General features: G+C 61.5%; 2 protein-coding genes across 4 annotated transcripts in view; both read right to left on the bottom strand.

The window, feature by feature from the left end:
* Positions 1 to 17,925, bottom strand: part of FADS2 (fatty acid desaturase 2) — a 228,374-nt gene extending 210,449 nt beyond the window's left edge. Inside the window, exons 1-2 of the mRNA XM_085009752.1 lie at positions 17,898 to 17,925; positions 6,054 to 6,068 (exon numbers count right to left, since the gene is read on the bottom strand). The gene's annotated coding sequence lies outside the window, so the exon portion shown is untranslated. The remainder of the gene's footprint in view (positions 1 to 6,053; positions 6,069 to 17,897) is intronic.
* The window catches only part of DAGLA (diacylglycerol lipase alpha), a 61,498-nt gene extending 39,711 nt beyond the window's left edge, over positions 1 to 21,787 (bottom strand). For 2 of the 3 annotated variants that reach the window (XM_021082924.2, XM_085010912.1), the window contains exon 1: positions 21,652 to 21,787. The gene's annotated coding sequence lies outside the window, so the exon portion shown is untranslated. Of the gene's footprint in view, positions 1 to 20,832 lie in introns of all 3 variants that reach the window. The other variant, XM_085010914.1, reaches the window with a different exon arrangement.
* Between the last annotated feature and the right edge of the window lie 450 nt (positions 21,788 to 22,237).

A 22,237-nucleotide genomic window follows, 5' to 3' on the forward strand; every position in this document is an offset into this window, starting at 1 on the left:
TCTCTGCTGTGTCCCCAGCACCTGCAAAGGGCCTGGCAGGTAGCAGGAGCCACGTCTGAGCAGGGAGGGAGGGAGCCTGGGCAGAGCTGAGCCCAGAAGCCAGGCTCCCGACTCCCAGCCCCGGCTCTTTCCACACCACCTGCTGGCTGAGTGCCTGGGATCCCAGCTCGGGCCTGGACTGCTCTCCTGCAGCGCGACCATAGATGGGCTCCAGTGGTAACCACGCTGTGGGTGAGGCGGAGAAACGCAGCACCTCCATTGTGTTGCTGATGTAGAAGCTGATGGCAGGGGGTGGCAGTGATTTGCCTGAGGTGACACAGGGAGCATCAGAGCCAGGATGTGGCCAGGGATCCAGGAGGTCCTGCCACAGGAAGGGCTCCACTGCATTGAAGAGCCTGCTCCCCTGTGCCTCCCAGCAGTGCCCCAGCCCCCCGTCCCGTCTGCCTGTGGGAGGGTGGCCTGTGGTACCCAGGTCCGCAAAGCTCGCCCCTGGAGGGGGAACAGAGAGGGTGGTGCTTTGCGGATGCACGAGCCCCTCCCAGCAACAGGGTTGCTGAGGGACCCACATGCCTGCAGCCCGGGTGGCCAGAGGGGCTCGCCAGGATCCTGGGGCCACTGTCACCAAGCAGGAGAGCGCCTGGGGATGGCTTCTTAGAGCCTCAGTGTCTTCACCTGAGAACACAGGGCTTGGCCAGATGACCTCCCGTTTCCCCAGGACTCGCCTTTTTAATGCCTCCAAATGCTCAACCACCGGAGGCTCCAGCCTCAGGCTCAGGAACACAATCCCACCCAGGACACAGAAATACTGGTGATACCACCTCACAGCTGCCCTGGGAGGCATATGGGCCAGGACTGACCAGTCTAGGCCCAGTGCTTTAAGTCTGTCAGAACCAAGGTCAAAACCAAAGCCATCAGTCACTTGCCCGTGACCTCAGCGCCTCTATGCCTCATTCCTCTCCAGACAATGGGGACGGGACAGTGCCTGCCTCGCTGGCTGCCGGGGGACCGGAGATGACTCGGTCAAGGGCCTGCCCACTGGGCCTCCTCCCCGTGACCCTGATCAGCTCTCTGCCAACCTCCTAGGAATGTGAGGAGAACAAACAAGACACAGCGGCGGCTTCTTAGAAGGAAAGCACTATAAAAAGCCTCACAATGTGATTACTTCCCTTTTAGACAGAGCCCAGGGCTTCGACATCCACGCCCCCGCCGGGGGCCTCATCAGGATTCTTCCAGCTTCCCCCCCCCCCCACCCCCCCCCCCGCCCCGGCCGCTTTGCAGCTCAAACCTGCACGGTCGCGACCGAGGCAGAGGGCAGGGCCCCGAGGAGACATGCCCCCACCCCAGCATCTCCTCTGCAGAGGCAGAAGGCCGAAGGGGGCCTGGCAGCGTGCCGGCTGCTTTCTAGATCCCGTTGCTGGCTCTGTGCGGCCCTTCCACCACCCTCTGCACCCGGCCTCCTCTCAGCTCCCCTGGGCCTTGGGAGAACAGGCGATCCCGTCTGGGAAGTGCTCAGAGCTTCCTAGAAGAAAGGCCAGAGGGATCTGGGTGGGATCAATTATGCATCAATACGCTCACTTAGTGGCATTTCGGTTTAGGTCCCAGGCAGAGTGGGAGATGCACGGGTTCCCTGGCAGAAAATTCAGGCTTGGTACTGGGCTCAGCCGCAATAACTGGGGCGAGCTGCAACCTCTCAGAGCCCAGATGCCTATAAAAGGGGAGGGAAATAAGATCTGAGGGACTCTGGTTAAAGTACAACCTTCCAGTGGGAACTGCAGGGGTACCAGCCTCACAGCGTTACGGGAAGGTGACAGTCAGGTGCTTGGTGTGGGGCTGTGTGCACACGATATGCATTAGGGAAAATCCTTCTGCTGGGGGAAGAGGGGTGTGAATGAAAGGCCTGAGAATGGGCTGTTTGCAGGGCCACCAAGCTTGCGAACTCTGTCTGTCCTCAGGCCTGACCAGCAGCGGGAAAGAGGGCTGAGCAACCTCAGGAGGCTAGCAGTCCCCTCTTCCACGTCAGTTCTGGTCTGCAGCTGAAAAGGGGGGGAACCAGGCTGCTCCCCACCCCCGGCCCCAGCATATACTGGCTCCCCAAGCACTAGTGTGGGTGTGACTGGACAACCTCCTGCAAAGGCTGTCCCCAAGCCTGAGCCAGGACACTCTTCCAGCTGCCCTCTGTGTACCGAGTTCTTTGCCCATGGTGGGTCAGGCACAGCCTCTTGGTGGCAGCCTGCTTGTCCTCAAAACTTGTCAGACAGGTACCAAGTGATGGAGCGAGCACAGGCTGGTGCTGCGGACTTGCTAAAGGCCACAGTGCAAAGCAAGGGGGGCACCTGGCTGCAGGGTGAGATTCCTCCTCCTCCTGGGAGCGGAGCCACTCGGTAAGGCTGGCCACAGGCAGGACTGCAGGGTGGGAGGTGCTGGCTCCCCGCCCAGCTCTGTGGGCTTGGTCCTGGGGTCCCACCTCAGGGGAGAAAGGGCTTCCTCTTCCCTGGGACGCCAGCCCCGCCCAGCCCACCCAGCCCCTGTTTACCTAATCTGTCCCCCTTGGCCCCGAGGACCAGACCCGTGGCCTCAAGAAGCGGCCAGCACATTCCCCAGTCAGTTTCTGCCCACACAGGGGTGAGCTCTGGCAGACTGGGGAGAGGATGCTGAAGGCCACACTCTGGAGGGTGGGTGGAGGGGCGGGGCCGCTCTCAGGAGGGCGGGGAGAGGGGCGGGGCCGCTCTCAAGTGGGCGGGCGGAGGGGCGGGGCCACTCTCAGGAGGGCGGGTGGAGGCCGGGCCGGAGTCATCAACTTACTGGGCCTGATTTATCTGAAAGGGGATGAGGACAGGGCAGGGATTGGTTGAACCAAAGTAGGCTCTCTCCTCACTGGGAGGAACCCCCGGGGGTGGGGGGGGTTGGCAGCATGGAAGGCGTGGCAGCCCCAGGACAGGAGGCGGCAGAGGTGTCTGGCAGGATGCTCCTGGCTTGGGCCATGTGCTCCTCTGCCCCTGGCCACACAAAAGTCCCATTGATGCCACCCCTCGCCTCCACACCCTGGGCTGGGGCCCTGACACAAGGGCCCTGGGGATGACTCTTGCTCCTTGCTGACCATCCAGCTGCCACTGCCACTGCTGCCCTGGCACGCCAGGCATGCCAGGCCCAGCAGTGCAGTCACAGGCCCTGCGCTGGCGAGGCCCGGCCCCCCTGGGGTGGGCACTGTGGACTGCAGGGCGTGGTGCTTGCGTGCTTGTGGGCGGTGCAGCCCTTCCCTGTTAGGCAGAGAAGCTGGAAGTCCAGAAGCAGCGGACGACTTACCCGCCACACCGCCCTGCCCCACCCATCTTCCTGGAAGGCAAAGCCTTGGGCAAACAGTCAGCCAGGTGCTAGCGGCACAGCAAATGCAGGGCTGGGAAAAGCAAACACTTTTCCACCCCCACCCCCACTGCACACGGAGCCTTCTCCAGGGAACAGAGTACGAGACCCAGCAGGAGGTGTGCAGGGGAGGGTCAGGCTGACCTGGCCCTGGAGCCTCTGCTTGGCCACCCATCCTAGCTGGGTGACTCTGAACACGTCTCAGGACCTTGGGGTGAGGCCCACGTGCACGGCTCTTGTGAAGCTTAAATGGGAGGAGGCCCGTGTGGGAGCCCTTAGCACAGAGTTTGGCACAGACGAGGGTCTTGATTCGTGGGTGCTCTGTCCAGCGCCGCATGGATATGGAGTGGAGCTGAGGCAGGTCACAGAACGAGGGGCAGCACTGTGAAAGTAGAGGCACCACAGCCTTCAAGGGCATGCTCGTTTGTGGTCCCCTCACCTCATCCTCTAGGGGAGACTTCTAGCCTATGGCTGCACCAGCAGGGGATGCTCCATCAGCAGGGGCTGCTCCTGCTGGCTCCACACTCAGTGCAGCCATTAGTTAGATCCCAGAATTTCCTCCCCATGCGGCCCCCATGCAGGGCTTCTGCTTCAGGCTGGCCCCACCCCACAAGCAACCAGAAGAGTGCTATCTACCCCTCCTCAAAGACCCCACCCTAGTGTTAAACAGAACATGCTGATGAGGCAGCTTGGCCTTTTTCGGCTCTACTACTCGCCATGGTCAAGCGCTCTGCAGGGTCAGAGCTCTCCATGCCTCAGTGCCTTTGCACTGGCTGTTCTTGTTGCACAGGATGTCTTCTCTAATCCTGTTCTCCTGGGCACTCCTCAGCCTGCCAGGGCTTAGCCTAAACACCGCCTCCTCTGAGAAGCCCACAGAAGCCTGCCAACCCCGAGGCAGACCTGATGGACACCCTTCCATTCCTGCCCCAGGCACCGGGTTCCCCATAGGCTGGGAGCTGCTAGAGGGCAGGGCTGCACCTTCTGCCCGTGTCCTTGGCACCCAGACAGTGCCTGCTGCTGAACAGCTGCTCAAGAAATGTCAAACCAGGCCCAGGCCCTTGTTCAATCGCGCTGCTGGCCTGTTTGGCCAAAGAGACTTGGACAGAGTGCAGGAACCTGGGCAAGACAGCTTCCCTGATGGAGCAGAGAGGGGCTCGAGATCTCCTCTCCCCTGGGCACTGTCCATGCTCTGAGCACCAAGCTTCTCCACAGTCAGAGGTGGCTTCGGGGGCTGCGGGCTATCTCCCCAGCTCCAAAAGCAGAAAGCAAAGTTATCAGGAGGGTGAGCGCAGGGAAGGGAAGTGCATCCGGAACTGCAGGGGGAAAGGGAGTTGTGGCTGCCATCTGCCGTGAACAAGATGTTTGGAGAACATGCACTCCTCAGCTCTGAGGTCTTCCAGCCAACTCACGGGGGGCGGGCCGCCCCTCTACAGATGGGAGCCGGTGGTTCGGCCAGGCCCCCACCCACCGGCCTGGACCCTCTGGCTACCCCCATCTGACCTCCTGCTTCTCAAGCAGACCGGGGACCCAGATGCCAACCCAGGACTCGGGCCACCACACCTCTTCCACCGAGCCCCCCCGCAGGCTCTGGGGGGCTGACTGCACCGGAATGGTAACCCCTCAAACATAAGGAGAGTTAGGGAAGCAACACCGACTACAGTTTAGTGAGAGCCCAACGGCTTGCCAGAAGGCCTTATACTGGGAGCTGGGGGCCCTTATCTCACTTCACGCCATCACCCCGGGGAGGAGGGAGGAGAAACGGAGAGTCCAAGTGGGGATGTCCACCCTGCTCTGCGGCGCAGGTGCCCCTGGCCACCAGGTCCATCGGCAGAAGTCCCGGGGCCTCCCTTATTCTCTAAGCCAGGGGCTCAGTGAACCACAGGAGAACAGCTGGGTGGGAAGGAACCCTGAGTCACACACACTTGTTTCAGGCAGAAAAGGGTGATGCAGAGACCTGCCCCCAGGCCACAGCGAGGTCAGGAGCGGGTCAGGAGCCAACACAGAAGCCAGGCCTGCAACTCCGCTCCCTCCAGGGGGCCTTGGCAGGCTCCTGTGCCTGGCTGCCCGCTGACCTCCAAAGGGCGCCGCCCTTGGAGGGCTGAGGTGCTCTGGCCCTGCTGGGAGGGCCCATTCCCAGTTGGGCCAGGCCTCCCTCGCGCCCTGACTGCTCCTGCTGCCTGCTCAGGCCGCTGCCAGTCAACCTCCATGCCCCCGACCACAGCTGTCCGCTGGGCTGAGAGCCGGGGAGGGGGACCTCTGCCCTCGTGGCTGTGCCCCCAGCCCCACTGTTCAGGAGGCTGGGCCCATGGGCCACATTCCTGCCCCAGGCCGCCCTGCCCTGCGCTTGCTCACAGAAAGATTAACATGGCCAACAAGGCTGGACACGCTTGGGGGTGGGGGGGGCCCATAGACACACTGGAGTCGCCCCAAGGCGCTCAGCCAACAGAAACCGCTTCATCTCTCAGCAGACCAGGAGGGTGGGTACGGGGCTGGGAACCATGCCAGGGTCCCGAATGTCATCTGTGGACCACAGCCCTGGCAGCCCAGGGCCCCGGGGGTGGGCGGGTGGATGGGGGGCAGCCTGGAGAGGTCAGGGGGCGACCTCCCTTCCTCCGGCAACCAGCAAGCTGGATTTCTGGGGCAATCACCCAGCACTGTGTGGCCCATCCCGCCCCCAGCCCAGCGCGCCCCACGCAGCCCTGCTGCTGCTGCCGCCCCCACAGGCCGGCGCCCGCTCCACATTTCTGTCTGCTCGGTCCTCCCCCAGTGCCCTGCCCACCATAACTGCGACACCTCCGCCGCAGCCGGCAGCCGGGAGGGCCCAGAGATGAACTCGGGGCATCTGTGGGCCCGGAAATTGCGCACAGGCTTGTGTGAATTCTTTTGCGGGGAGCCTTGAGATTTCACCCTTTCTCTGGGGGGTCCCTGACCCCTGGCCAGGTCACTGTGCTGGCCCCACTTCCTGCCTCTCGGCCCCCTACCGGGCCACCCTGCCCGTGAAATGCCTGAAGACCAAGGGAATCAATGGCTTCTCTGTTCCCTGGAGGGAAGGCATTTCATCACCCTTGGGGGAATCTTTTAGGAGGCAGGGGGCCGTCAGGCCTGTGCTCGGGACCCTCGATGCAGCACAGTTCCTCCTGTGCTGGGAAGTGGGGGCGCGATGCTTGATGGAGACGTGGCAGGTGGCAGCTGGTGGGGGGCGGGGAGGGCAGGAGGCAGGCCTGAGGGCTCTGTGGGGGGAGCTGCACCCCTCGGCCCCCCGCTCCCCAGTTCCCGGGACTCCCTCCCTGTGAGTCGCTGTTGCCACCCAGACACCTTCACAAACAGCTCCTGCCTGGGCTGAGGCGCAGCCAGGCCGGGTGAGTCAGCCAGGGAAATCCCTGCACTCGCACCGCTGCTGGGTGACAGTTCCGCTGACACCTACAGAGCAGGGCACCCAGCCCCCTCCCGCCCAGAGGGTGAGAGGAACACCCGGGCTCCCTCACCCCCATTTCCTACTCCCCCGAGAGGGGAGCACGGCAGGGGGCAGGGAGAAGTCACACAGGCAGGAGAAGCCCAACAACGGAGGGCTCCGGGCCCTTATCCTTGATGCCTCAGTGGAGAAAAAGGTGGCAGCATCGTCCCACGGCCACTGCCAGCTCCTGCCTGGTGCCTGTCACCCCAGCCAGTGGGTATCCTTCTTCCCTGGGTCTCAGGGGCCTACCTCCTTCCTGCAGGGCCCTGGCCTGTTTCCTGCCTGCACCCTCTCCTCGCCCAGGCTGCCCTGGACCCCAGGGGGGGCAGGGTCAAGGCTCTGCTCCAGAGGAGGGAGGCAAGGCAAAGAGGAGAGTGAGGTCAGGAGAGGAGCAGCCTGGACGCCTGAAAGGGGAAAGACAGAAAGGTCAGGCACAAAGCCTGCCCCCAGCGGGACATCGTGTCCCTCAAGAAACCCGGCCAGGTTCCCCACAAACCCGCCCGACCGGTTGGCGGTTGGTGTTAGCAGCCACTTCACTGGTGCCTGAGGGTGCAGGGGGCCCCCCTGGTGGGCAAGACCCTGCCTGGCTGGTGCCTCAGGAAGCCACCTGTTCCCTTCCTCCATTCCCTTCCAGCCTACCGGGGGCCACCTTCTGGTAGGGCCACCTTCTGGGCAGAGGTGAGGGGAGGGTGCTGTTCTGAGCACTCCCCATCCACTGCCTTGGATGGGCTCTAAGACCAGGCGCGAAAGTCACCCGCCCAGCGACCCAGCCAAGGCTTCTGATGTGCTCAGCAACCGGAACCTCTGGGGCCATGAACGTGAAGGTGACACGCCTGAACCTCGAGGTGCTCACAGTGCAGAACCACAAGGAAACCCAGAGGTCAGTGAGTACAGAGCTACGATGCCAGGGACCCCACAGCGAGGACAGCTGCTTAGCCCGAGGCAGACAGAGAAGGCTTCCTGGCGGGTGCTGACGGCGGAGCAGGAGTTCACCACCAGGCAGAAAGATGGGGGGTGCAAGGCTCCCTCGTTCTGGCCTCCACTCCTGGACTCCCGCCCCCTGCACACAGAAGCCTCCAGAACCCCTGAGGCCGAGGCACCTCGAGCAGGGGCTGGACCCCAGCCGGCACAGAGGCTGCCTCCCAAACCCCGCCCTGGAAGGGCTCTGCACGGAGCACCACCGTCAGCTCCCAGCTCTTGCCTCTGGGTCGCTGCCAGGCGGGGAAGCTGGTGGTAGGAGAGACCCAGAAACCCGTCCATTTCTTTGAAAGAAGACTGAAGCGATGTGACCACAAATCCCATGGGTTTACTGAAATGTCTTTAAAACAAATGGCCTGAATGGATTGCTCCCACCCCCTCTCCCCACTGAGCCACTCAGCGGAAAACAGCAGCTCAAAGGGCTAGAGACTCAGGGCTGCCAGGGCCTGATGGAAAGGAGGTCTCAGCCACAAAGCCAGGCGAGAGGCACTGGGATAAAGGCAGCTCTGGCCAGGAGAAGATGAAAAGTGACACCTGACCACAGGCAGGGTGAAGGCTACCCAGGGCTGGTGGGAGGCCAGCATCAGACCCAGGAATGCTCGGATGCCCTCGAGCCCTCCGCTGTCGGTGGCTTTCTCAGCACCATGGGTCTCCCTTCCTCCCTCCGCCCTTGCCTGAGCAGGGCTCTGCCCTGAGCAGCTGCTTCTGCACACATTCCCACGGGGCAAGCAGAATGGACAGGTGGGGTCTTCCCGAACAGCACAAATTGCTTAGAAAGCTGGGCACAGGAGCAGGAATGGGAAGGTGCGTGATTCACCGGGGATGAGAGCTAAAAGGGCCCACGGAATCAGAGTTCAAGACTCCCTCGCTCCCTGAATCCGAGAGATGAAGACTAAGCCCAGAGAGGTACAATGATATATCCGAGGTCACACAGCTAGGTGCCTTGTCCTGTCATTGGCTGCATTCCAAGCGTCATTCATTCAACCTTTCCTTCCCAAGCACATCCTAGACTCTGGAACTTATGGGCAGGCTCCTAGGTGACGCCCTGATGAAAACTGAACTCCGCCCCAGAGGCTTACAAGCCAGGGTCCCTCAGCTCTCCCCTCCTCACTCTTTCCTCTTGTGTAAAGCGGAGGAGGTGCCCCAGGGAAGGCTCAAAGCAGAGAGGAAGTGAAAAAGTGGGAGAAACAGTGGGGAGGACTGGGGAACCCTGGGCACAGCCCGGAGGGAAGGAGGACCAAGGTGCAGGTCACCCCAGCAGGTTGCTGGAATACGAGCACTGTCCTGGGAGTCTGGGGCTGCCACTGGCACCTGCGACCCGAAGCCCCTGGGCCAGACGTGCTTATCTATGCCTACTTTTTCCTTAGCACAAAGCACATGTTCTCCATAGAAAATAGAAAAGAGAGAGAGAAAGAGAAAGTAGAAACCATCCATGCTCCCTCTAGGAAAATGATGAACTATTAGCATCTGTCTAGTCTTTTTTTCCTCTGTCCAAATATGAGCTCGTTCCGTACCTACCACTTTCGTTTGCACTGAGCTAGAGAAGGTGAACATGTCTCTTCATTAAACATTTTTCCAGGAGTTCCCGTCGTGGCGCAGTGGTTAATGAATCCGACTAGGAACCATGAGGTTGCGGGTTCGGTCCCTGCCCTTGCTCAGTGGGTTAACGATCTGGCGTTGCCGTGAGCTGTGGTGTAGGTTGCAGACGCAGCGCGGATCCAGCGTTGCTGTGGCTCTGGCATAGGCCGGTGGCTACAGCTCCGATTCAACCCCTAGCCTGGGAACCTCCATATGCCGCAGAAGTGGCCCAAGAAATAGAAAAAAAAAAAAAAAAAAAAAAGACCAAAAAAAAAAAAATTTTTTTTTCCAGCCCAATCTTCCCTCGTTACTGCAGAGCAGTCCATGTACACGGGGTGTGGGAGTTTATTCAACCGGTTTTCTACTGGTGGCCGTTAGGCTTTTTCCCTATTCTCGCCGTGAAGAGAGAGCCCCACGTTTGGGCCCTAGTCAGAGCAGCTCCGGGCCCCCAGGCAGGACGGGGCTGGGGCCTGGGGCTCCTGGCTCCCGCCTGGGGTTCATTCTTCTTCCCCAGCAGAGGCAAAGCCTTGTGCACCAGCTCTCAGACAGTGAATGTTTTCCAGTGACTTGACACGTAACCGGGCAGGGAGGAGATGGGTAAATGCAGACTCCCAGGCCCCAGCCAGACATTCTGAAGCAGCTGGTCCGAAGCAGGGCCCAGGAGCCTGTAGTGAGCAAGCCCCACCGTGGCCAACCCAGGAGGTCCTGAGGCCAGGGCAAACCTCCGTGCACTCAGAGAAGCCCTGCTCTGGAGAATGAGCCCCACCGGTGCTTCTCGCTGAGCGAGCAGAGGCAGCACCTCAGAGCTGGTTACACGGCAGAGTCCTGGGCCCCACTCCAGAGATCCCGCCTCTCTAACCTGTTTCCAGGTGCCTCTGCTGGCTCGTGGGCCCCCCTCAGGAGCGCTCAGCTAAACCCACATGGGCACCACGTGTAAGCGCTGGGCAGGTGCAAGCGAGGGGCGCTGTGCCTGGAGGGGCAATCACAGCTGCCACCCACTGAGTACTTCCCATGAGTCCAAATCTGTGCCCTGGCTGCTCGAGGTGTGGCCTGTGAGCCACATCCCAAGGAGCAGACCTGGGGCCCCAGCGGGCCTCAACGGGGAACTGCGTTGGCGAGCTCCCCAGGGGATCCGCGCGTTCCTCAAAGCAGCATTTAGCTGAGTCCCTAACCCTGGGTCCTCCTAACGCTCCTCAGAGGCTGCTCATCTATTCCCCTGATCTGACAGCTGAGATTCTGCAGCTGCGAGGTTAAATGACATGGTTAAGGTCTCGCAAATGCCACCAACACGAGCTGTGACAAGAGGCCGGACGGTCCAGCTTCAGAGCCTGAGCTCCTCACCCCAAATCACAACAGCCCCTGCCGTTTGCAGTTCAAGCCCCACAAGCACCGCCAGAGGAAGCCTCCAGCTCTGTGCTTTCAGACCGGGGGAGTCAGACCAGGAGAGCGCTCTGAAGCACTCCCGGGGAAAGGGCAGATCGGCCCCCCCTCCAGTCTGCTTCGTCCCTCCCCTCCAGCCTGGGTGGGGGTCCCGCCTCCTAAGCCTGCAGGCTCTGCAGACACAGTCGGGGGCAGGAAGTGGGAACTGGGGCGGAGGGACCAGGAGCTCGGTTTGGTCTGAGGACATTCTTTCTTCGCAGCCAGACTCAGCTCTGTGTGCCTTTTGAAAGGGAGCAGAGAATAGCTGTGCTCAGCCCAGCGAGGCCGGCCCCTTTCAACCTTGCAGTCGCTGCCATTGCCAATTACAACTTCAGAGGGCTCCTATAATTTATACATCCCAGGATGCACTGCTCCAGCTGCTTTATGATGGGAGTTCATTACACCATTAAGGTTAAACTTTTATAAAGTACTGAGCAGGTGGTGGGCTGGGCGCCCGGCTTAGTTACCGCTGCCGGAAGCCTGCTGAATGGGGTTCACCTGGGGCCGGGGGTGGGGGGGTGTCAGGCTCTCCGAAGGGGCCGAGAAATGGAGAAGGCAGCCCCAGAGAAGGAGGCCCCTCCGCTAGCTGTTTATGAAACTGTCCAGGAGAGAGGCAGGCGGCAAGGAGAACAATCAGCAGCACCCAACACCACTGGGGGCGCGGGGCACGGGGGTGAGAGGAAGACCCCTGGGCTGTCGACCAAGGCGGCGAAGTGCAGGGTCCCGGCCATGGACAGGCTCACACATGGGCAGCGACGAAGGGGGAGCTGGTGCTCTCAGTAACAGGGTGGCCAAAGGGGGCCTTCCTTCTGTCGGAACCTGTCCTCCCTGTGGCTCACGGCGTCCTCAAAAACCCCATACGAGGTTGGGGAGCAAGAAGGAACACCCTAAGAGCAGAGGCCAGACAAATGGGGGTCTGCTGCCCAGCCGGCCCTGCAGGCACGCGGCCTCTAGCAGGTTCCTTCAATTCCCCCAAGGAAGCTGAGAGCCCCGACCTGTCCCTAAGGTGACCAACACACCTCCCAGGGCACCGCCCTGGCTCAGAGCCCGGGCGTGAGAGCTGTTGCTATTCTTTGCATTAAATGAGCTACCACCTAGAGCACTCAGGATGGGGTCTGGCAGAGGGGAGGATGCCCTCGCTCAGAAGGCTGGGCTTGCTTTGCTGTTGCTCCCTTTGTCTGCTTATATGTTGGTTCCTAACCTGGGACTCCCTGAGGAAGCCATGGTAACTATTCTTATTCCCGGCTCCAGGCACAAAGCTTCATGTGCAGAGCTGCCTGACAAGGAACAAGTGTCCCTGAGAACGGGTGGCCAGGAGGTGACAAGTGGCAGGGCTCTTCCCTGCTCCGCACCCTGGCCCCAGTCCTGGGGACAGTGTCTGCGGGAGACCCAGTTCTCTCCAACGCAGGAGGCTGAAGCCACCTCTTGAGAAGATGCCTTGACTTCCTGGCAGGAAAGAGATGGCAGGGGCGGCTGGCTTTCCTGGCTCCAGGACACTAGGGTTGGCTCCGGCCTTCTCCTTCCACATGTCCCTGGAACCGAGGAGGACGAGGAGGGTTTGCTGTGACGGGAGCCTCCAGCCTCAGGTGGGGCTTTGTGGCCCAGCAGGCTGGCCTCCTCCTCCAGGCACCGGGGCTGGAGAGGACCCCAAGGGACTCGGGACTTGTCGGGGTTGCCAGCAGTCTTGGCTGTGAGGCCACGTCGAGACCCCCCGACGAGGGACACACAATCTCCCCCACAGGCCACCTTCCCACAGCCGAGGGGAGTGGGAGGGGCTGAGGGGCCGCCGCTTGGCACGGGGGTGACAGAGAGTCTCTGAGGAAAGACGCTGGCTTCCCCCAGAGGCCTCAGGGGAAGAAAAAGTGGACAAAGAAAAGGCAGCAGGATGGAAGAGGCGCCAGAGGGAAGGAAACTAAACCAGGAGAGGAACCAAAAGGGGCCGGGCGGCCTCGGAGAGGGCTGGGCCCGGAGCAGGGTCAGACGACACGGGGACACTGCCAGCTCTGAGCGGCGGCCCAGAAGGGCCAGGGGTGGTGCTAGGGTTGCCTGGCTGCAGGACACGGCCTCTGGAAAGAGCGGGTCCTCGCAGCTCAGCCCCGCCGAGGGGGACAGAAGAGTGGAGAAAAACAACCTGGTAATAACAGAAGCCCCCCAGTGGGCGGGACGTCCGGAGAGGGGGGCGTCTCATTCCATCCCAACAGCTGCCCGGCGTGCTGGACTCCACCAGATCCCCCATTTCAGAGATGAGGCAACTAAGACTCAGAGAAGTTAAATGACTCGTCCAAGTAGGAGCAGACTCCAGTGCAGCTTTATGCTAAAGCCCATGTTTGCAGGCCTCTGCTGCGCTGAATTTAAAGAGAGAGAGAATGAACCTGAAGGGGGACAGGAGGAAGGAAGGGCGGCGTGGTCTTAGAGCAGGCCAGGTGGGCAGTGCCAACCGGGAGGCAGTGCCTCTGGCGAGACGGCCAAGGCCGGGCCAGTCCCCTGGGCCGCTGGGCCCAGGGCTGTGGGCGGTGGTGGGGCAGCTGCCCCAGGGCCCGGCAGGAGCTCAGGGAAGAAGCGGGAGCCTGATGTCTGATGCAATCCCCGCCTGCAGAGGGCGGACACTTGGGAAGTGAAAGCAGCGGTCACCTCTCTGCAGCCTGGCCACAGATTTCCAACAGCCATGCCAAGCGGGCCTCGCCCCTGTCCCCTGCCGCAGCCCGAGGCCTCTGCCCTCCCCTCCAGGGCCGGGGGAGCCTGGAAGCACGTGCTGCGCTCCCCAGGCCCAGCCTGGCGCTGCAGTGCACTCCTCCGAGTAAGGCTAAGGCGGATGGGAAAGCAGAGGTTTCTAGCCAACGCCCTGGGAAGCCTGCCATCGAGAGGCTGCCGGTTCCCCACTTTCCGGAACAGATGCAGGGCTCACCTCTTCGCCAGGCTTGCCACCTATCTTGAGGGGTGAGGAGAGGTCCCGGCGGCGGTGGCGGAGTCCCTGATTCCAGCCCATCGGGCGGCCCAGGCGTGTGGGGGACAGAGTTGGTGGTGAGGCCCAGAGCCCAGGCCGGCCCAAGGCCTCAGAGCAGGCGGGGTGGCCTCCAGGGCCCTAGGCGCTGGTCAGCCGACCGGGACACCAGACTGACCCAGCCCCCCTCTAGGGACCTCCTGCCCAGCTCTTGGCTGAACAGGGTCCTCGAGCAAGGCCTTGCCGGCTGGCACACCATGAAATTCACTTGCCTGCCTGGGCAGCTCCGAGGGCGGGTTTATGCCCAGCCTGAAGCATTCCTGGCCTTCGTGCCCAGCCCCGAATCTCTGAATCTCACACACAAGCCATCCTAGTCCCTGAGGACCACCGTGTCTTTCCCATCCAGCATCGCCTCCGAGCACGGGGCAGCCAATGAGGAGAGAAAGTCAATGGCATTGCTGCTGTTACACAAATGGGGCAACTGAGGCTCAGAAAGGCTGAGTGACTCATCTGAAGCTGCCCAGCAGAGCCAGGGGCAGAGTCTAGGCCCCGCACCATCCCGCCTGCCTTGCCGTCTCCCTAAAAATCACCCATCCGGGGATCCCAGGTACTCCTGGTCCTCACAGCAAAGGAGGGGGCCTGACACAGGCCAACGCGTTCGGCCAGAGAGGTGAAAGGTTTGAGACCACTGTTTAAATACGCAGGTATCTCCAAAGCAAACGGGCCAGAGGAGCTGGAGAGAGAAGAGAGTTACGGGGCGAATGAGGCAAGCACCCTGCAGCTCGAGGCCGTGGGAGTCCAGGAGGCCCTGCCAGCTATTAGCTGAGAGCCTAGAGCGCATTTCTAAGCCTCACCTATAAAACGGGTTAATACCACCTGCCTCTCGGGTGGCTATGGGGAGTAAATGAGCTGAGACATGAAGAGTGCTTAGCACGGGGCCTAGTGCGTGAGCTCGTGTGCTCGGTAAGTGCCACTTGCCGTCATTGTTCGTCTTCAGCGAGGATGTGGATCAGCGAGGGGAGGGAACAAGCCGTGAACATTTAACAACACACACGGGCAGAGGGGGGGCTGGGGCTCCGTGCCCCCATCACCTCCGGTAGGACAGTCCTGGAGTGCAGTGGGGCAGAAAGAAAGGCGTCACAGGGAGGGGGGCTGTGTGGGGCTGAAGGGAGAGGCAGGGCTCGGAGAGGAGAGGGCGGGGTCCTGGGTTCAAACCCTGGCTCCCCACCCACTTGCTGTGTGTCCTTGGGCAGGTAACTCACCCTCCCTGAGCCTCTGTCGGACGGATAGGATGGATAGAGGGATGGAGGGCAGCGAAGGCAGCACCTATCACAAGGACTCAGTGAGATCCTCGCATATATATGGTGCGCTAGGCCAGGCTGAGTTCTTCTTATTCACAAAATGGAAACTTTTGTTATTATTACTGATATGATGTGGCTGAGCAAAGAAAGGCTCCTGGAGACTGACGCCCTGAGGCCTCCCGACGCCCAAACCTGAAAGGGTTTGGCAAAAGCCACATGGAAGGGCTCTGTCCCTGGGGCGGGGTGGGGCGGTGGGATGGGGGCCCCTGGAGCAGCCCCACCCAGTCACTCGACCGTGTGGCCCGCCCAGTGGGAACAGCCATGTACTGGGAGGTGCAGGGTGGACTGAACATAAATGAAGGGACATCAATAATGAATTAACCTCAAGGAAGTCCAGGAACATCAATCATGAATTAATGAAATGGCTCCAGGAGAGGCAACGACAAGGGGACTCTCCCGGGATGAATGAAAGGCACGTCCTGCCTCACCTGACACTCGCCCCGGCCGCCCGCCCTCCCCGCCCCTCCCCCAGGCTCTGCGGCCAGGAGCATCTCCAGGTTGGAGGGGGTGACTCTTGGGAGCAGCTCCCAAACCCAGGGGAAGACAAGCCCGCTCTCCCCACCCCCGCCCCCAGCTCAGAGAACTCTCAATCGCCCAGAGGGTTTTGATGAAACTTCCCGGAAGAGTAACCTCCTGGGCTGAACTCAGGCAGGTGAAATTTCAAGGGGTAATTGACCTCATGCCTGGAAATAAGTGCTAAGGATACTGGAACCCCCTGGCTGGGCCCTTGGGGACAAGAACAGCCTCTTTCGGGGGATCCCCAACAGCCTCCCACTCACACCCCACCCCGGCCTGGAACCCACCAGAGTCAAAGCAGCTGAAAGTCAGGTGTGGGAGCCGCAGCTGAGGCCGGGCCCTGCCTCAGGCCCCGCCTCTGACTGACTAAAGGGACAAACCTTATGGTCCCCACCTCTCTCCAAAATCAATCGCTGTGGCCTCTCCCCTCCCTCCCAGAGCGGCCACTGCCTGGGTTCAAGCCTGCCAAACCTGGCACCTGCCCTTGGCACCAGATGGCTTCCCCACTGCTGTGCCCCAGTCCTCCAAGACCTGCTGCCAGACACCTCTGCCTGACAGACTCTTTGTGTTTTTTTTTAGGGCCACACCTGCAGCATGTGGAAGTTCCCAGGCTAGGAGTCGAATTGGAGCTGCAGCTGTCGGCCTACATACACCACAGCCACAGCCATGCAGGATCCAAGCTGCGTCTGCGACCTACACCACACACAGCTCACGCCAACACCAGAGCCTTAACCCACTGAGCAGGGCCAGGGATTGAACCCGCGTCCTCATGGAGACTAGTCGGGTTTGTAACTGGCTGAGCTCCTACCTGGCGCACTCTTGCTCAGCACTTCAATGACGGCCCAGGTTCACAAACCAAACCTTCAGCCGTGCAGTCGAGGCTCTCGGGGACCCAGCCCCAGCTCACTTTTTCAACCTTTCATCACTTCCCTTTCCTGCTCTCTGTAGTCAAGCCAGACCTCAAACGGTCAGGCCCTTGCTTTCCCAGCCACATCCCCATTGCTGCCGTTTCCTATGGTCACCTGGTTGGCGCAGGTAAAAGGCCATCGCCACTTAAGCCTCCCTTGATCTTCCTGGTTTGAGTCGCGCGCTCTCCTCTGACCGCCGGTGGCACCCACGTCCTAAAATCACAGCGTAGACCTCTGCGCCCACGTCATACATACCTTGTGCATAGACAGATGGTGAGCCTCAGAGTCTACACCGTAGAGGCCCTGCGATGTCCCCTTCGTCTTCATGGCCCTCACTGACCCCAGCCCTCGGCAGGTGCACGCGAAATAACTATCAGCCCAATCGGAGTGGAAACCTTCCCCAGAGGCCAGAACAGTGTCTTGTGTATGATTCTATTCACAGATACTCCGGATTCCATCAGTGCCAAGGGGAAGGTGGAGCTCATTTCTCCTTATCGAGAAAAGGGATGGGACCTGTTACCTCTTCCCTGGTGCTAAAGCTTGTAGATGGTGACATAACTGCTTTGCAAATGGAGACGATTCCGATGGCAGGCAGATCACCGGGCGTGCTTGCCTTTGTCATGATCCTTCCATTCACCGGGCTTTATCGGTCCTGGGTTACACCCACCCGGTGGGAGGCTTTACCGTCCCCAATTTACAGATGAGGAAACTGAGGTGTAGAGAGGTACCAGGATTCAAACGTGGGTGCGTTTAGCTCCAGAGGCCCAAATTTAAGGTCCAGGGGCTCCCCTGCTCTCTTCTGTCACCCGGGCGGCCACTGCCTGGCTGCCGGGGCTGGGGAGGAGGTGGAAGCAGGCGTGTGTGAGCACAAACGGGCAGCGAGAGCCACACCCCCAGCCCAGGCTTCCTTCTAAGGAATACCGAGAAAGCAGACAGGCTCCTCTTGGAAGCATCGCTCAGAGACATTAAACTCACCCTCCCAGAGCTGGAAAGCCACCTCCCCCTTAGGCCCGCTGTTCCCTCCCGCTTCGTGGAGCCCAGCAACACCCCACGGCACACACCCACTGACACCAGGCCGGCCAGACATGGGAGCCCACAAGCTCCCCCGCTGCCAGGCGCTCCACACCCCCTCAGCCCTCACCTCCCACAGAAATGCTCGCTTACGGGCACACGCGGCCTCGCACACGTGCCACCGCCGGGCAGCCCTGCGGAGGGAAGGGCCCCAGCCCTGCCCCTCTCCACCGCCATCCTGCGGAGCCCTTGGGCATTCCTCACCTGGGGCCTCACCACTCCCCTCCCCGTCACCTCCCCGGGCCCTGCCCTCATTGGCCCAGGGCACCCCATGGGGAAGGTGCTTTCCCGGGTCCTCCTCGCCTACACACCAGTGCCTCCCGCCACCGCCACCACCACCGCCACCCAGAGAGATCCAGCTCAGTCAAAGTATCAGGAAGGAAAAGGAAAATCAAGATAAACAGGCTTCAGCTCTGCCCGCTGGGGAGGTAACCACATCCCACAGAGCCCTGGGCTGCACGGCTCTAAAAGATTTATGGTCCTCTGACCGCACGCTACTAACACTTCCCCGGCACACCTGCCGGGCCGCCGCGAGTATAATATGAAGCCATTCCGGGGAGAAACTAAACTCAGATGGAGCAAGCACGGGGCCAACAGGTGATGAAGCCCTGAGCATGGTCCCTCCCTGGTCCTGGTGAGATGGGCTGTGGGGAGCAGGGCTCCCACCATCAGGCCAGGCCTTCGGCTGTGGCCGGCCAGCCTGGGGCTTTCAGCTGCGGCCTAGAAGCTTCTGTCCAGAAATGCCCGATGCCCTGGCACCCCTGAAGCCGAGCAGCTGGGCACCGTGATTTATGAAGCAGCTGAGCAAGGAAAGGTTGCCAGGAACTGAGTTAAGCAACTTTCGGAGAAACATGGACAAAGAAATGGGGCTAGGACTGAGGACCAGAGCTGAGAAAATCCTCAGCTCCAGAGAGCCACTTGCCCTCGGTGGCCACACCTATGTTACCAGCCCCCCACTCCAGCTGGAACCTGCTCCAGATCAGCATCTGCGCACCACGACAAGGGGTGCAGGTGACTTGGCTGGGCTTCCTATGGCCTTGGACCCTGGGGACCCGGAAGAAAGCCCTGCTCTGCTTCGGGGAAACAGAGGTCACCTCCTCCCGTTGCTGTCTCTGATCTGCCCCTCCTGCCATGCAGCTCTGCCATGCAGAGTCCCAGCACTCCAAGCAGATGGCAAGGGGTGGCTGCAAAGGGCTCCTGGAGCCCCCAAACCATAAGGCTGAGCCACAAATCAGAACAAACAGGCGGAGGTGTGCAGGGTGAGCTGAGGGGACGAGACTGCTGAATATTCACATCAGAGAGGCCTGAGGCGTCCTTTTAAAGGACTAGCAGGTAGGGAGCTGAGGTGCTGGCAGCTCCTGGGGAGGCAGCGAAATGGGCGGCCGAGGATGCACTTGCAGCGCCAGGCAGTGTCCAGGCAGCGGACCCCAGACAGGGTGAGGCCCCGGGCACGGAAAAGTCAGCTCACCACCCAGGGGCTGGCAGGGCCGTGTCCTCCTTCTCCCCACGTGGCTGGACACCGCAGCACTGACCCAGGGCAAAAGTTTTCTGCCTCGGGGCCCAAGCTCGTGAGACAGGTTGATGGCGAAGGCGGACACAGAGGAATGCTGGAGCGATGGGCCTGGGTTCATGGAAACGGGCCTTCCAGGGCAGGGCCTGCTAGCCGCAGGGTATACACTCATTCAGGCCCTGCAGCCCCTTATCAGGACCTAGGTCCCAGTGGCTGAAAGTTCAAGTGACTGGCAGCCACCTTCCCCTTCTCCACCTAGGAAGGCGCTTTGGGCAGAAATGGGTCCGCGTCTTGGGGAATTCCTGCTACACCTGTCCTGCTCTCACCTGTCCCTCTGAGGGTGTCCACTGCCCCTTCTCCTTGTCCCATGTATCCGAGAGCATCCCCCACGATGCCCCAGCTCCAGCCGTCCAGCCTCAACCTCCCTCCCAGGACCCCCCAGCCCTGCGTCCCCTCTGGAGACTCTGACCCACTTTGCTTTCTCCCAGCCCCCACCCCCGAAAGGCTGAGGCGGCCGCTCCCCACCCCCGTCCTCTGAACCCGGAGCCAAAGGAAATTCTCAAGAGAAAACACACACTTCCAAGTCTGCCTCCCACACAGGTACCCCAGATCTGTCAGCCGCAGACACCTCCCAGCCCGGCGCGGCCTGGGCACGCCTGCAGCCCCAGCGAAGGCTCCCTCCTGCTCAGGCCACTGCTGCAGGACTCGACAGTTGCTTCGGCCATGCTGGGGACCGTCCTCGGGAGACCTGGCGCCTGGTTCCAGCTCAGCAGCTGACTCACAATGTCAACAGATCCCACTTTTCCCCACCAGGAGCCTTTACGCTCTGGGCCTCTAATTCCCAATGACAGGCCCTCGTCCTGCCGGCTGGGCTGCCTCCTTCCCCAATCTCCATTCCACGCCTTCATTTCCTCTGCCCTCCTGCCCTGGTCTCTTTACCTGATGATAATCCCTGACCTTTGCACAGCCTTGCACGAAGGGTTTCCATGGGCACCATCCTTCATCCCCTGCGACCACCTTCGGATGTGGCTCTGGGAGGTAAAGTCACCTGCTCAAGGTCACACAGGCAGGACTGGAATTCAAGTCTTCCGGTTCCAAAGGCCCTGGACGACCCTCCAGCTTTAAGGAACCTCAGCGGCATCTCCAGGCACCCAACATGGCAAGGCTGCCACCACCACCCTTGCCTCCCCTCCCCTTCCTCTTTCTGGACTCCTAAAGGCCTTCCCCAGGCCCAGCCTCATTTATTCTTCTACCTCCGACTCCACTTCCCCAAGAGATCCGCAAAGACCAAAGACTTCCCCCACACCCTAAGACTTCTCTGGGGCTCCGTAAATTGCCCCCTGCCCTGGGAAGTAGAACCCATGGGACACTGAGCAAGAGCCTCACCCAAAGCTTCCCAAAGAACGGGTGAGTGCGGAGGCGGTCCTAGCACCCTCCCAGTGGCTGCAGGCTCATCTTTCAAACATTCCCCCCAAACGGTCCTCTGGACCCAAAGGCTTCCAAGCCTCCAAAGAAGAGAGGCAGCTCCCAGATATCCAGGAGCGAACCATCAACCCAAGGAAGAGGCGGGGCGCAGGACTACAGGCGGCTGGAGCACCCCTCTGACGCCGCCCAACTCTCAGCCCTGCACGTTTCTCAGGACACATGTTCAGGGATAGTGAGCAGAGCTGAGACCCATCCACCCCTCCCCTCTTCCCCAAAGCTGGATGACTTCATGAGTCCAGGACAGCTAGTACCTGGACAGGTCTCCGTCTCGGTCACCAACAGGGTCCTCGTGGTAGAAGCATCTCCTGGCGTCTCTCTTTCACGTCCATCATAGAGAACACTAACCACCTCCCAGCCTTCTGCCTTCCTTGGTCCGGCGTACCCAACAGACATTAAAGGTGGACCCCTGTGCCAGCCCCAATGTCCCTCAGCGTCACTGGAGTGGGAGGATGGGCATTTATCCTTCCCGTCTAGCTGGGTCTGAGGGCCATGGATTCTCCCTTCACAGGGCCAGGCTGCCCGTGGCACCATGCTGGGCCAGGGCCATTTCTCAGTCATGCCAGCAACTCCTGTCATGCTCAGGACACCAATTCTCCAACCCTGGGGTTCCATCACTCCAGACCATGTCAAGGCCAGAACCATCCAATGCCTTATTGACGAGAGTACTTCCTCACACCCATGCCAGGGGCACCACCTTGCGCCCACGAGCTGGCCACCGTCACCCAGGCACCAGTCCAAGTGGTGCACAGAGGGCTGCGACCGCCTCACACCTCGGCGGCCACCACCGCACCAAGGTGGGGGTGAGTCTTCTGGCACCCGTGCCAGGAAAACCACGCTGCCTGTGCCAGACCCATGCTGCCCACGTCCGCGCCACGGGTGTCACCATCCCCACACCGGTGACAGGAGCTCCAAGGATCCCACACCTGCCACGGGCGCGCGTGGCAGCCGCACCTCCGCCCGCGGACCCGTCGGGCGGGCCACCGCGCGCCTTGGACACTGCCCAGCTGCCGCGCCGCTTGCACCGCGCCCGCGCCCAGGGCCCGGCCCGCCGCGCCCGCGGCCCCCCTTACCTCCAGCCCGCCGCAGGGCTCGGCCCGCCGCCGCCGCCGCGACCGCCACCTCCATCCTGGGCTCCCCAAGGCCCCGATTCACTAACGCCGCTTCCGCAGGGCGCCGGCGCCGGCGCGAAGGCCGCCTCCGCCCCCCGGGGGACGCTGCGTCCTTTACGTAAACCCCACTCCGCCGCCAGCGGTGACCATGGCGACGGCCGTGGGGCGGCAGCGCCCCCTGGTGCCAGGGAGGGGAGCGGCGCCGAGGCCCGAGCTAGCGGAGTCTTTCGCGGTCTCCGAGCCCCGCGCCGTGGGGGCGGTGGGCGCCCAGCTCCGGCCGCTGCTGGGCTCCGTGGGCGGCCGGGAGGGGCAGGGCCAGCCGCGCTGCATGCGGGGAAGGGAGCCGTCTGGGTCCCCCTCCTTCAGGCCCCGCGTGACCGGGTTTAGCGTGGGAGAAGCAAAAAAAGCATGTAGGATCAGTGGAAAACTGGTTCATTGGGGAGGAGGAAAGGGAGAGGTGGGTTCCTTTTCCTCGCGGGTGCGGAGTGCTCCTTCGGGGCGGGGGGGGTCAGAGCACATCTTCATCATCTGTGCCCGCCCCTCACCT

Source organism: Sus scrofa, chromosome 2, assembly GCF_054392235.1.
Source record: "Sus scrofa isolate SSC_HxYL_T2T_F1_AM1 chromosome 2, Sscrofa_HxYL_maternal_Yorkshire_Landrace_v2.0, whole genome shotgun sequence".
In the NCBI taxonomy this organism is placed as follows: domain Eukaryota; kingdom Metazoa; phylum Chordata; class Mammalia; order Artiodactyla; family Suidae; genus Sus; species Sus scrofa.